This window comes from Mesoplodon bidens (genome assembly GCF_964165515.1).
Source record: "Mesoplodon bidens genome assembly, chromosome: 4".
In the NCBI taxonomy this organism is placed as follows: Eukaryota; Metazoa; Chordata; class Mammalia; order Artiodactyla; family Ziphiidae; genus Mesoplodon; species Mesoplodon bidens.
The window spans coordinates 107,433,124-107,444,151 of NC_138160.1; the positions used below are offsets into that span (position 1 = coordinate 107,433,124).

General features: G+C 41.7%; 1 long non-coding RNA gene across 1 annotated transcript in view; it reads left to right on the top strand.

Annotated features, from left to right (window-relative positions):
- The window catches only part of LOC308616839, a 136,868-nt gene that overhangs the window by 2,453 nt on the left and 123,387 nt on the right, over positions 1–11,028 (top strand). The gene's annotated exons all lie outside the window — the stretch shown is intronic.

Sequence of the window (11,028 nt, forward strand, 5' to 3'; positions counted from 1 at the left end):
AGATTTGAGAAAACATTTAAGAAGTAGAATCATAAAATTTTGTGAACTGAGGAGTAGGTGAGAAGGCACAGGATATATACAGCAGGGTGTTTTAGACCACAGAAAGGCTGGGTCCTTTTTTGTTAAGTTATTTAGAATCCTAATGTAAAAACTATTGTTGAAATAACAGCAAGCAGCCAAATTATAGCTTTTTAACACCTTGTCAACAAGGGTTTGATTACAGAGATTCTTACATTTCTTTTTATTTTTTTTTTACATCTTCATTGGAGTATAATTGCTTTACAATGTGTGTTAGTTTCTGCTGTATAACAAAGTGAATCACCTATACATATACATATATCCCCATATCCCCTCCCTCTTGCGTCTCTCTCCCACCTTCCCTATCCCCCCCCAGGTGGTCACAAAGCACCAGGCTGATCTCCCTGTGCTATGCGGCTGCTTCCCACTAGCTCTCTATTTTACATTTGGTAGTGTATATATGTACATGCCGTTCTCTCACTTTGTCCCAGCTTACCCTTCCCCCTCCCTGTGTCCTCAAGTCCATTCTCTATGTCTGTGTCTTTATTCCTGTCCTGCCCCTAGGTTCATCAGAACCTTTTTTTTAGATTCCATATATATGTGTTAGCATACGGTATTTGTTTTTCTCTTTCTGACTTCACTCTGTACAACAGACTCTGTAGGTCCATCCACCTCACTACAGATAACTCAGTTTTGTTTCTTTTTATGGCTGAGTAATATTCCATTGTATATATGTGCCACATCTTCTTTATCCATTCATCTGTTGATGGACACTTAGGTTGCTTCCATGTCCTGGCTATTGTAAATAGTGCTGCAATGAGCATTGTGGTGCATGTCTCTTTTTGAATTATGGTTTCTCAGGGTATATGCTCAGTAGTGGGATTGCTGGATCATATGGTAGTTCTATTTTTAGTTTTTTAAGGAACCTCCATGCTGTTCTCCATAGTGGCTGTATCAATTTACATTCCCACCAACAGTGCAAGAGGGTTCCCTTTTCTCCACACCCTCTCCCACATTTATTGTTTGTAGATTTTTTGATGAAGGAATGTGTATTGTGAATAAAGGGTAGAATGAATAGAAATGCTATCACCCCATTTTGTGAGATCTTTGGAATCAGATCTCCACTTGTTGGAGGTGAAGCAGTTATTTATGGCCTGTTGAATGACTAAGTATTTACCTCTTGCTCAGATAGCTTCCCTAGAAACACTTCCTTTGGTGTGAGCAACTTGGATTTACTGCCAGGGCAACACCTTCCTTCCAACACCCACACTGCCTCTTGGCTCAGTCCTCACGGGCAGGTGTTAGTAAGCAGCATTTTGTTTTGCTTCTAATAAGAGCACAGCCTCTGAAAAGCATAGGCTGAATGTACCACACATTGTAACTTTCCCTTACAAGTGTTCTTACAGAGAAGATCTGAAACTGTGGGAGTCTTAAGGATCAGGAAGATGAAGACTGCTTTTTCTCATAATCGTGCGGGGCCACACCTATGTTTTCCATCTGAAGGAGGGGCAGCCAGTTCCTGGGCAAGGTCAAAATAGACCAAGTCTCTCTCATTGCATGGTGTTACACTCACTGGGGATCTGTTATGGCCATCTCCGGTGGCTGTGGAAGGTGTTGCCATGACACTGCCTGCTGCTAGCCGAGTTTGGGAACAGCATTTCCGATAAGTGCCTTACATGAGTTTAACCAAGCCCGGAACACCGTTTAGAACACCACTTGCTAACATGTGGCTCATATCTGTGCCTGTCGGTGAACAATGACTACAACTAGCTGTGTTCAATCACAGTTGTTAGCAGAGCTAATTACAGCAGTCTTGGGTGGGAGGAATCCTAGAAGATACCTCTAAGGGACTTCTATCACACATTCAAACTTTGGCTTTGTAGGTAAGCAATAGAAACAGGCCCCTTGGGGAACCTTTAAACAACAGTTCTCTGCAACTCTGAACAGGGATCCATCTTCACTCCACAGTTGGTGAGGGATGACGTTCAAAAGAGAACCACCAACGGGAAAAGGAGGAAAGGGACGCTTAAAGCCAGTAGGGTAAATTTTCTGGATTAAATGAGAGCAGAACTGGGTATTCTTCCTTGGGATGCCTTTTACTCGCTGCATGACCTGATGGAGGCCACTTCCCCTTTCTGGGCCTCACTGTTCTCATCTCAAAAATAAGGATAACAATTGTGGCCCTATTTATATCCCAGGATTTCTGAAAGGAAAAAGTAAAAAATATATATTTAAAAAATAAAAGTTGGGGGAACATAGAAAATGCGATATAACTCTAGGTAGTGTAACTATTATTTCCTATGGCTTCTTCCACATTTTACTTATAAATGATGAAAAGGAACAAGGAAAAAAAATCTGGGCTGTTGTAGAATCTCAGACTACATTTTCTGATGCCTCTGAGTGATTCTGCGGTTTGCTCGTCTTAAGTCTTCAGATTTGCCTCCCTCTCCCCCAGTGCACTGATTCTGGTGTAAACTCATCTCCAGTTTGAAGGGTGGAGAAGACCTCAGGAATCTAAAGAGGCAAGGCCCTGCAGTCATCTGGTCTTGAATCTTAATGTCACCTGCTGAAGCCCAAGTCCCAGAGGCTTCCTCTCTCCCCTCACTGAGACACCCGATTTGGGAGGACATCAGCTATGAATGAGTCACACGGTCAAACTGGGGCTTCAGGGGATACCTCCAGGATAGAACCAAAAAGAATTTGTAATGTGCTCTGAATGTGTCTCAGTCTGGGTCTCTAACTACAGTCTTGTTCTTGCTGAAAATCACAGCACACTTCTAACCAAGCAAGGCAGGTCTACTTATCTGATGCTGCTGTCAGTGATAGACTAGGATCATATTATGGATTTGGCAGGGAGGAAAAAGATTTATTTCCAAGATTTGAAGATTTATCTTTTCCACATATGTAAAACCAGTCAGAGCATTAAAAAATATTAGTGAAAAGTGATCATGTTTTGTGAGCAGGAGGAACCATTCTTGACTTCAGAATAATACAGAAGATTTTTAAGGATCCCAAATTCATGGTTTAAAAAAAAATGATTTGACGATAGGATACCAGCAGGATTATCAGACTCTTAACTGCCCCCTTATGGTGAGGTGCCATCTCCATTTAAATGAACGCCTTACATTGAATGCTTAAATTTGCCCCTTTCTTTTTTTCTCCTCCCCATCATTTAGCTTTTTTCAACGTTCAGAATAACTAAAAAGTCTAAGTAGGGAATTTCACATAATTGTAGGCTCTGCACCATTAGCAAAGTGATGCTTCTTTCTAAGTATTTGTAATCATCTATTCCACTCTTCCTTCCTCCTCCCGGAAAATTTACTTGGAGTGATTGTAGTGTCCTTTTTTTCTCTTGAAGGCATCCTTTTGACCTCACTTTGTATACAGGCTATAAAAAATATCAAGAAATGAAATACTGTATTTTCCATGTAGTCACAATATACACAAATAGAAAACACCACTTTAAATGAATAGAGCAAAAGGGGGGGCTAATCTCTAAATTGCGTTTTATCTTTCGAAGTTATTTGGTAAGGTAAAGAGATTTAAAAAAATACTTTTGTAGCTCAAAGGTCATAATCACCCTGGATGTATGGCCTGCACCTGCCAGCTAGGAGGTTGTTTTGTGCTATTAGGTGAGAACTCAATGGCATCCTTTGCCCTCTCAACCTTTATTACTGGCTTAGAGAAATGTGACATTACTAAAAAAACTCTAACTTGAAAATGCTTCACAGAGCAGGATCCTTGCCACATTCAGGAATCTTGCTAGTTTGCAAGACGGGAGCTGTCATGCAGAACAAAAGGCTGATACTAGAAGTCAGCAATCACAATGGGAATAAATACCACAAACTGTGGTTTCCTAATGTCTTAATCTCCCCCAACCTTAAAAGAGTGATGCTGGCCTTACTTTTTGAAGATAATTTTACAAAGAAAATGTAGGGACAGGTGGAGTTAATTCCTGAATCTTAGGTCCTCTGGCAGTTCTTCCCCAATTTCTAATGCCTCTTTATTACCCAGATTATAAATAGATGCCCATTTTTCTTGTCTTGGCATTAAGCTCCTGACAAAGAACATACAATAACACCTTCCTTACCTGGTCAAGGAATAAGTTGTCTCGAGTAAAGGAGTTTGCCAACTGATAGTTAAACTAGTCCCATGATGCAATTGTATGTTTTAACCCAGTTTTGAGGAAAGTGTTTTTTAATGATTTGTTTCTCTCTCTCTCCTGCTTTGGTGGGCAGAGCATGGACTGACCTTGTTGGGAGGACGTGGGATCACTGCTGGGGTTTTGTACAATACAATGCTGCAGTAAGGCCATCAATGTTTCTCAGGGGAGTTGGGTCACACTGGTACATTGTGAGTAGCACAATGAGACCTTAGGCTGAACTTGCCTTTAACTTGTATCCTTTCTACTTCTTCATGTTTCTGAATCATTAAGAAAAGTTCTACTTAATATGCTCTGTACCCTGTTTCTGAGGGTAGAAAACTTTCCATCAAGAATTGTTCAAATATAACATTTTGGCATGAGGAAGGGATGCCTATGGCTGGATTCTTCTTATTATGTGTAATCTATTGGTTGGCAGTGCTCCTATGAGTTGTTCTCCATCTTTTGTATGATTTTAATATTTCCCCCTTTTTCTGAAGCTCTATGCTCCTCTAGGCTTTAGAATTCAGAAGTACTGTGGCTTTGGTGGTCATTCTTTTTGAACCTGAAAGGGGAGGTAAAATGTGAAACATCAGTGCCTAAATTAAAGACTGGCCAGATGAGGCCATTCTCTGTTGGCTCTACCTCAGTGGTTTGGCATGGGTTTCTGTGTTAGTGGAGAGATATAAGATCTGTGCCAGATGCAGGACTTTGGCTCACAGTATCAAAGTATTCTGGTCTCTGTGGTGAGCAAGAGTCTTGGGTCTGGTGCATGTCTGCAGACTAGAATGGATTGCCATGGTTTACTCTCCAGTGTCGGGGTTGCTCTGGAAGCCCCTGAACTCTGTTGCCCAGTTGCTTAGCTCTTCTAAGATAGATTGAAGGGGTTATGGTACTTGCCCATCACTGCTTACCATTTGGGGGATTTGAGCTAATCAGTTCATCAGGTCTTCAGCTCTTCTCTAATGCTTTTTCTTAGAGGGTCAATTGAGGTATGTTTGAAAACTTCCTGGAAGATATGTACCCTGCCATCTCTTCTGAACCTCTCACTCATCATCCACATGCAATTTTCTTTGTCTACGTCTTCTTCCCTCTCCCCACCAAAACTGTTCTCAATAAGGTCAAGTTATCTGTTGTATTAGTTTCCTATTGCTGCTGAAACAAATTACCACACACTCGGTGGCTTAAAACTACACAAGTTTATTCTGCGACAGTTCTGTTGGCCAGAAATCTGAGAGCAGTTTCACTGGGCTAAAGTCAAGATGTTGGCAGGGCTTACCCCTTCTGAAGTCTCTAGGGAAGAATCTGTTTCTTTGCCTTTTCTAGCTTCTGTAGGCCACTTGCATTCCTTGGCTCAGGGCCCCTTTCATGCATCACTCCAACCTCTTGCTTCCATTGGCACATTTCCTGCTTCCTCTCTGTAGTCAAATCCCTCTCTTTCTTCCTTTTATAAGCACACTTGTGGTTCATTTAGAACTCATCTGGATAATCCACAATAATTTCCTCATCTCAAGATTCTTAACTTAATTGCATCTGCAAAGTCTCTTTTCCATATTACATTAACAGGTTCCAGGGATTAGGTACTGGATATTTGCTGGGGGGGGCCACAATATTCAACCTACCACAGCATTGATTTCCTAATTTTCAAATCCAGTATCTTCTTTTCAGTCCCCATCCTAGCTGGATTGACATTTGATACTGTCAGTTACTCTGAGGAAAAACTCCTCCTCTGACCTCAAAATATAGGTTATTTTATTTTGTTATTCTTGTTGTGATATTTTTATTGTCTGTCTCTCCCTCTAGAATGCAAGCCCCTGAATAGAGTCCTAGGTTAACTTGTTTCTAAGCTCTATCCCCAGAGCTTAGAATAGTCCCTACTACTATCAAATAATGAAAGAAATCGGATAATACAAATTAGATGAACTTTCCCACTCCTAGGTCTATCACCTTTCATTATTATTTTCCTTCAGTGGCCCTTCCTCTTCCCATGCAGTCAAGATTGGTATTCCCTTCAGGACTTGGTCCTAGTCTGCTTTTCTTCTCATCTGCCAGGTAAGTGCTGCTCCTACCATATTCTGGGGTCTCTCAAATCTGTACCTCAAGCCCAGACCTCTGATTTGAACTTCCAGCTTTAATCTTTACCTGGAGGTCTCACAAGCACAGCCCACCTTTCCCATCTAGATCCAAATACAACCAAAAACTAACCTCACCTTCCTCTTATACTCCCAAGGAATGGGAAGTGCCAAGATTTACTCAATAGCCATAGCAAGAAGACTGGGAGCCATCCCAGACTTCATGCTTCCTCTCTACTTACTCTTCCCCTACCCCCTCCAGTCAGTCATGAAGTTTTGTCAACCTGACTCCTAAATATCTCTTTCTAACTCCCATTGCCCTGGTTCAAATCCTTATCGCTCCCATGAGTAGGAGTGATGAACTTACCAAACTCTTGACTTCTCTTGAATATGGTAGAATGACATGCTCTTAAACTTTTGGGATGTGTACCAGAGCTGCTGATCATTGCCAGCCATGCCCTCAGGCTCTGCTGAGTGGGCAGTGACTATGATTTGCATACCACATGAGCTTGGTCACCATAGCTGATTAGGCCAGGGATGGGTGCCTGATCCAAGGGTGGCTCTTTCTATGGGCTTGATCAGCCAACATATGATTTGGGTGGCTGGTTGTAAAATATAAGTTGAGTAAAATTCCTCTTTTGGAGTTTCAGAATAGAGAAGTTGAGAGACTAGGATCACTGTATTGCTGAACAGAAGGTCAGCAGGAATGGTGGGCATAAGCAAGCTGGGATTATAAGAAAGCAGATACTGTGAGTAAGGAGGGGAGCCGGTGAGCAAGATGAGAGCAGGAAAAGAAAGAAGCTGAGGCACTGTGAGTAGGGTGCTGCCTCAGTTTCTGTGGTTCTTTTTTTTAAAAAAATTACCATTTATATTTAATAGAATTTTTAAAATTCATATTAATCCAATGCTTTATTTTTCAAGTTTTATTGAGATATAGTTGACATATAGGACTGAATGTTAAAGGTGTACAGCATAATGATTTGACTTACATACATGATGAAATGATTACCACAGTAAGTTTTGTTGAACATCTATCTTCTCATATAGATACAAAATAAAAGAAAAAGGAAAAAAATATTTTTTCCTTGTGATGAGAACTCTTAGGATTTACTGCCTTAACAACTTTCATACATAACATACAGCAGTGTTCATTATATTTATTACGTTGTACATTGCATCCCTTCTGTGGCTCTCTAAGAGTATTTCCTGAGGCCTGGCCCTACTGTGATTCCTATTGTCAGGTTTCTATGAGTCTCTGCATTATTATAAGCAAACAAACAAAATAACCCTCATCTGAGTGAACCCCTGCTTCCTTCAATAAATTGGCCAAAGAGTTATGTGTTCCGGTAAGCCGTTATGATGTTATGATGAGACATCTGGAAGAAAGCAGCACTGTAATCAAGAGCAGCAATATGCAGTCCCAAACTCAATGTTAATTCCACTTCTTTTTAAAGCATTAGCTTAGGAAAAAAAGAGGTTATATCACTATTTCCTTTGGGACTGGGAGAATATTATGAGCTTCTTGTGTCAAAATCAGTTTTTATTTAAAAACAAATCAATCCCTAAACATAATTTTAGAAAGGAAAAGTAATTGCTGCTACAAATATCATAGGAAAATGACTATAATAAGTGACATAACATTGTCTGATGCTTATCAACAGTGGGATAATCAAACCACCTTTTTAGATGACATGTTTCTAGATAGCTGCCTTTCCATTTGCCAGCTGTTGGGACCAGATGGATTACTGAAAGTCTCCAGGATTCTTAGTCACATGACCACATTCCTCTCTCAAATAAGAATAATTAAATTCACTGAAGATCTTTAGGTAAAAAACATTAGGCACATGTAATCAATGCTCTGAATATGGAATACAATTAGGAAGCATTTTTATTTATGTCTCTCACTATCCCTATAAAATGTATTCACTGGGGAGTTTCTCACTCTGTCTAGGATAAAATAAAAACTAGGTAGTGTTAGGACTGTTTCAAGCATTCTTAAGCAACAGACAGTCCTTGGTCACTCTAAATACTGTTTAGTGCATCTATTCCCGTGTTATATAATGTGGAACTTGGTTGAAAATTAAGTCTTACCCTTATCCCAGTGAGAAGTCACTTGCAGGTGGGCAGCTGTGGAAGGGGAAGGTCTTGCTCTTCTTGCTCCTGGCAGGAGCAAGATCCTTCTGGGGCTGGGGTGGGGCAAGGTGGGAGAATCAGGGAGGGGCAGGAGTGTGGTTCCTTGAGTGATGACGTTGTAAGATGGCCTCCAGCTTTCTGGGCCTGAGAAACATTTAAAGCAGACCACATTTCACAGAGACTTTTGCAGGTTCTTGGGAGATTGCACTCATAGCTGGTGTTGTCTCACTTGCCATTTCCTTGATTCAGGCCAATGCGCTCTCCACTTGAGCAGCCGCCTACTTCCTCAACCCTGAGGAGCCAGTCTTGCTCTGCTTCGCCTCTTCCGAGGCCTGCCCGCACCCAAGGCTCTCCCCAGCCAGCCCTCTCTCCCGTTTGGCACACATCAATCCATGAAGATACACACGCACACTCCCTTTCTTCCCTTCTTCCTTGGGCAAACTCAGGGCAGCAGCCTCCCTCCTTCGCTCTGCACCAGAAGTGCTTGCAAGCTCCTCTTTCACAGGATTTTCCAGAAGGGAGCTTAACCACCATGTTCTTCCTACCCAGAGACATACATTAGGCTTTCTGATGAGTTCCACTCACGTCCCTTTTTCTTGACATTACATGACCTCAAGCTTTTGCTTTGGTGGGAGGTGAGAGCACATTTTTCTCTTAAAAAATCCTCCAAATATCCAACAGTCCTTATGTGATCTAGTATTTCCTTTGGAATGTAGCACCTTGTGTGTCTTGGTGCCTCAGCCAACACTTTAGTTTTAACACCCTGTTAAGTTTGTGGTGGATTTTTGTTTGTTTGAAATTCTAATGTCAGAAATGTGTTGTTTGGATGAAGTCTGTGTACATCCTACACACCTATGACCACATGGCTATATTCAAGCAAGAATTGCTCCAAAAACCAAACCTACAGCGTCTCTGGCCAGCCCTGATTTCTGAAGGGAACCAATGGATTCTCTCCTCCTTAGCTCAGCAGACCCTGAAACTCTCTGATCAACAACCCTAGGACATGGCCCACATAGCTTTCAAGCTGTCTGGAGCAGGAAGAAAGGAACACACAGTGCCAAGATACATGAGAGGGCGATCCTCTCTATGGCCCTCTCACCCCTGGTTGTATTAAAGATGTGAATGTCCTGCAGGGCTACTCGGGGGACTTCTGAGCTTAGCATGCTTGAGGACTAGGAAGACTGAGAAAGGCTGGAATAGAGAGGCCAGATACCTCTGAGGAATCAGGAGACAGAAGGGCTGACTCTGGATGAGGGCAGAAAATAAGGGAGGATACTGCTGCAGGGAAAAAAACCACCTTACCTGAGGTCCTTCACAATGTGAACCCCAACCTTTCTTTATCAGTCTCATGTTCTTCACTTCCCTCGCCTTCACTCCAGTTACACAAAGCCGCCCGACATTTTCTAAATATGCCATTCCCTTCCACACTTTTATTTTTCACCTAATTTAAGTCTAATTCTATGATGCCTTCCTGCCAGTTTCCTCATCTGGCTGCTGTACCATTTTTTACATGTCTCAGCTCCAGCTCTCACAGCACTATGTTGTAGTGCTTTATTAACTTTCCTCTCTCCACTGCCCAAGACAGTGAGTGTCTCTAAGACAAAGACTGTGCCTTATTCATTTTTATACTCCCACCACCTTCCATTGTGCTTCAGTGTTGTAGGGACTTTTATTAGTTTTCTACTGCTGTGTAAAAAATTACCATATACTTAGCAGCTTGAAATAACACACATTTATTATCTCACAGTGTCTGCAGATCAGACGTCTAGGCGTGGTGTGGCTGGATTCTCTGATCAAATTCCCACTGTGCTGATCCCAAGGTGTAAGCCAGGGCTGTGATTCTCACCTGGGTTTCATGGTCCTCTTCTAGGATCACTAATTGTTGACAGGATTCATCTCCTTGAAGCTGTAGGACTGATGTCTCCATTTTCCTGCTGGCTGTTGGCCAAGAACTACTCTCAGCTCCTAGAGGTTGCCCAGTTTCTTGGCTTGTTGGCAGTTCACAACATGGAAGGAAGCATGTTTGCTTCCTTCAAGGCTAGCTGGAGCACATCTCTTTGATTTCATCTTCTGCAGCCAGCGAGAGAGAACACTCTCCTTTTAAAGGGCTCACCTGATTAGACCAGGCCCACCTGGATAATCTTCCTTTTGCCCTGTACTATAATGTAACATAATCACAGCAGGGATATTTCATCATATCCATAAGTTCCATCCATATTCAAAGGGGAGGGAATACAAGGGTAATGGTTCATTGGGGTCACCCTAAAATTTTGCCTACCACAGGGCTCAATGAATATTTACAAAATCAAATAAGATGTGTTCCAAAAATTTATAAATTAGAAACAATGGCATTCAATTGTAAGATTTTTTTTCCTATTGTTACTTTGGAGGGCTTTTAAAGTTGTTTCTTAATTTGTGTTGGATCCATAATGGTTAAGAATGCTTTATGTGAGATAGCACGAGGCCTCCGCAGGGAACCCAGGTAGTACAAGAAATTTGGGATGGGTGCCAAGACCTGGTCTGATATCTGACTGTCTGTGTGACCTTAGCTAACTTCCTGAAACTCTGAATGTCAGAGTCCTCTTCAGGTATAAAATGAGGGGGGCGGGACTAAACAATGTCTAAGGTTGGCCAGCTTTAAAATTCTCTAATTTCTAAGACTAA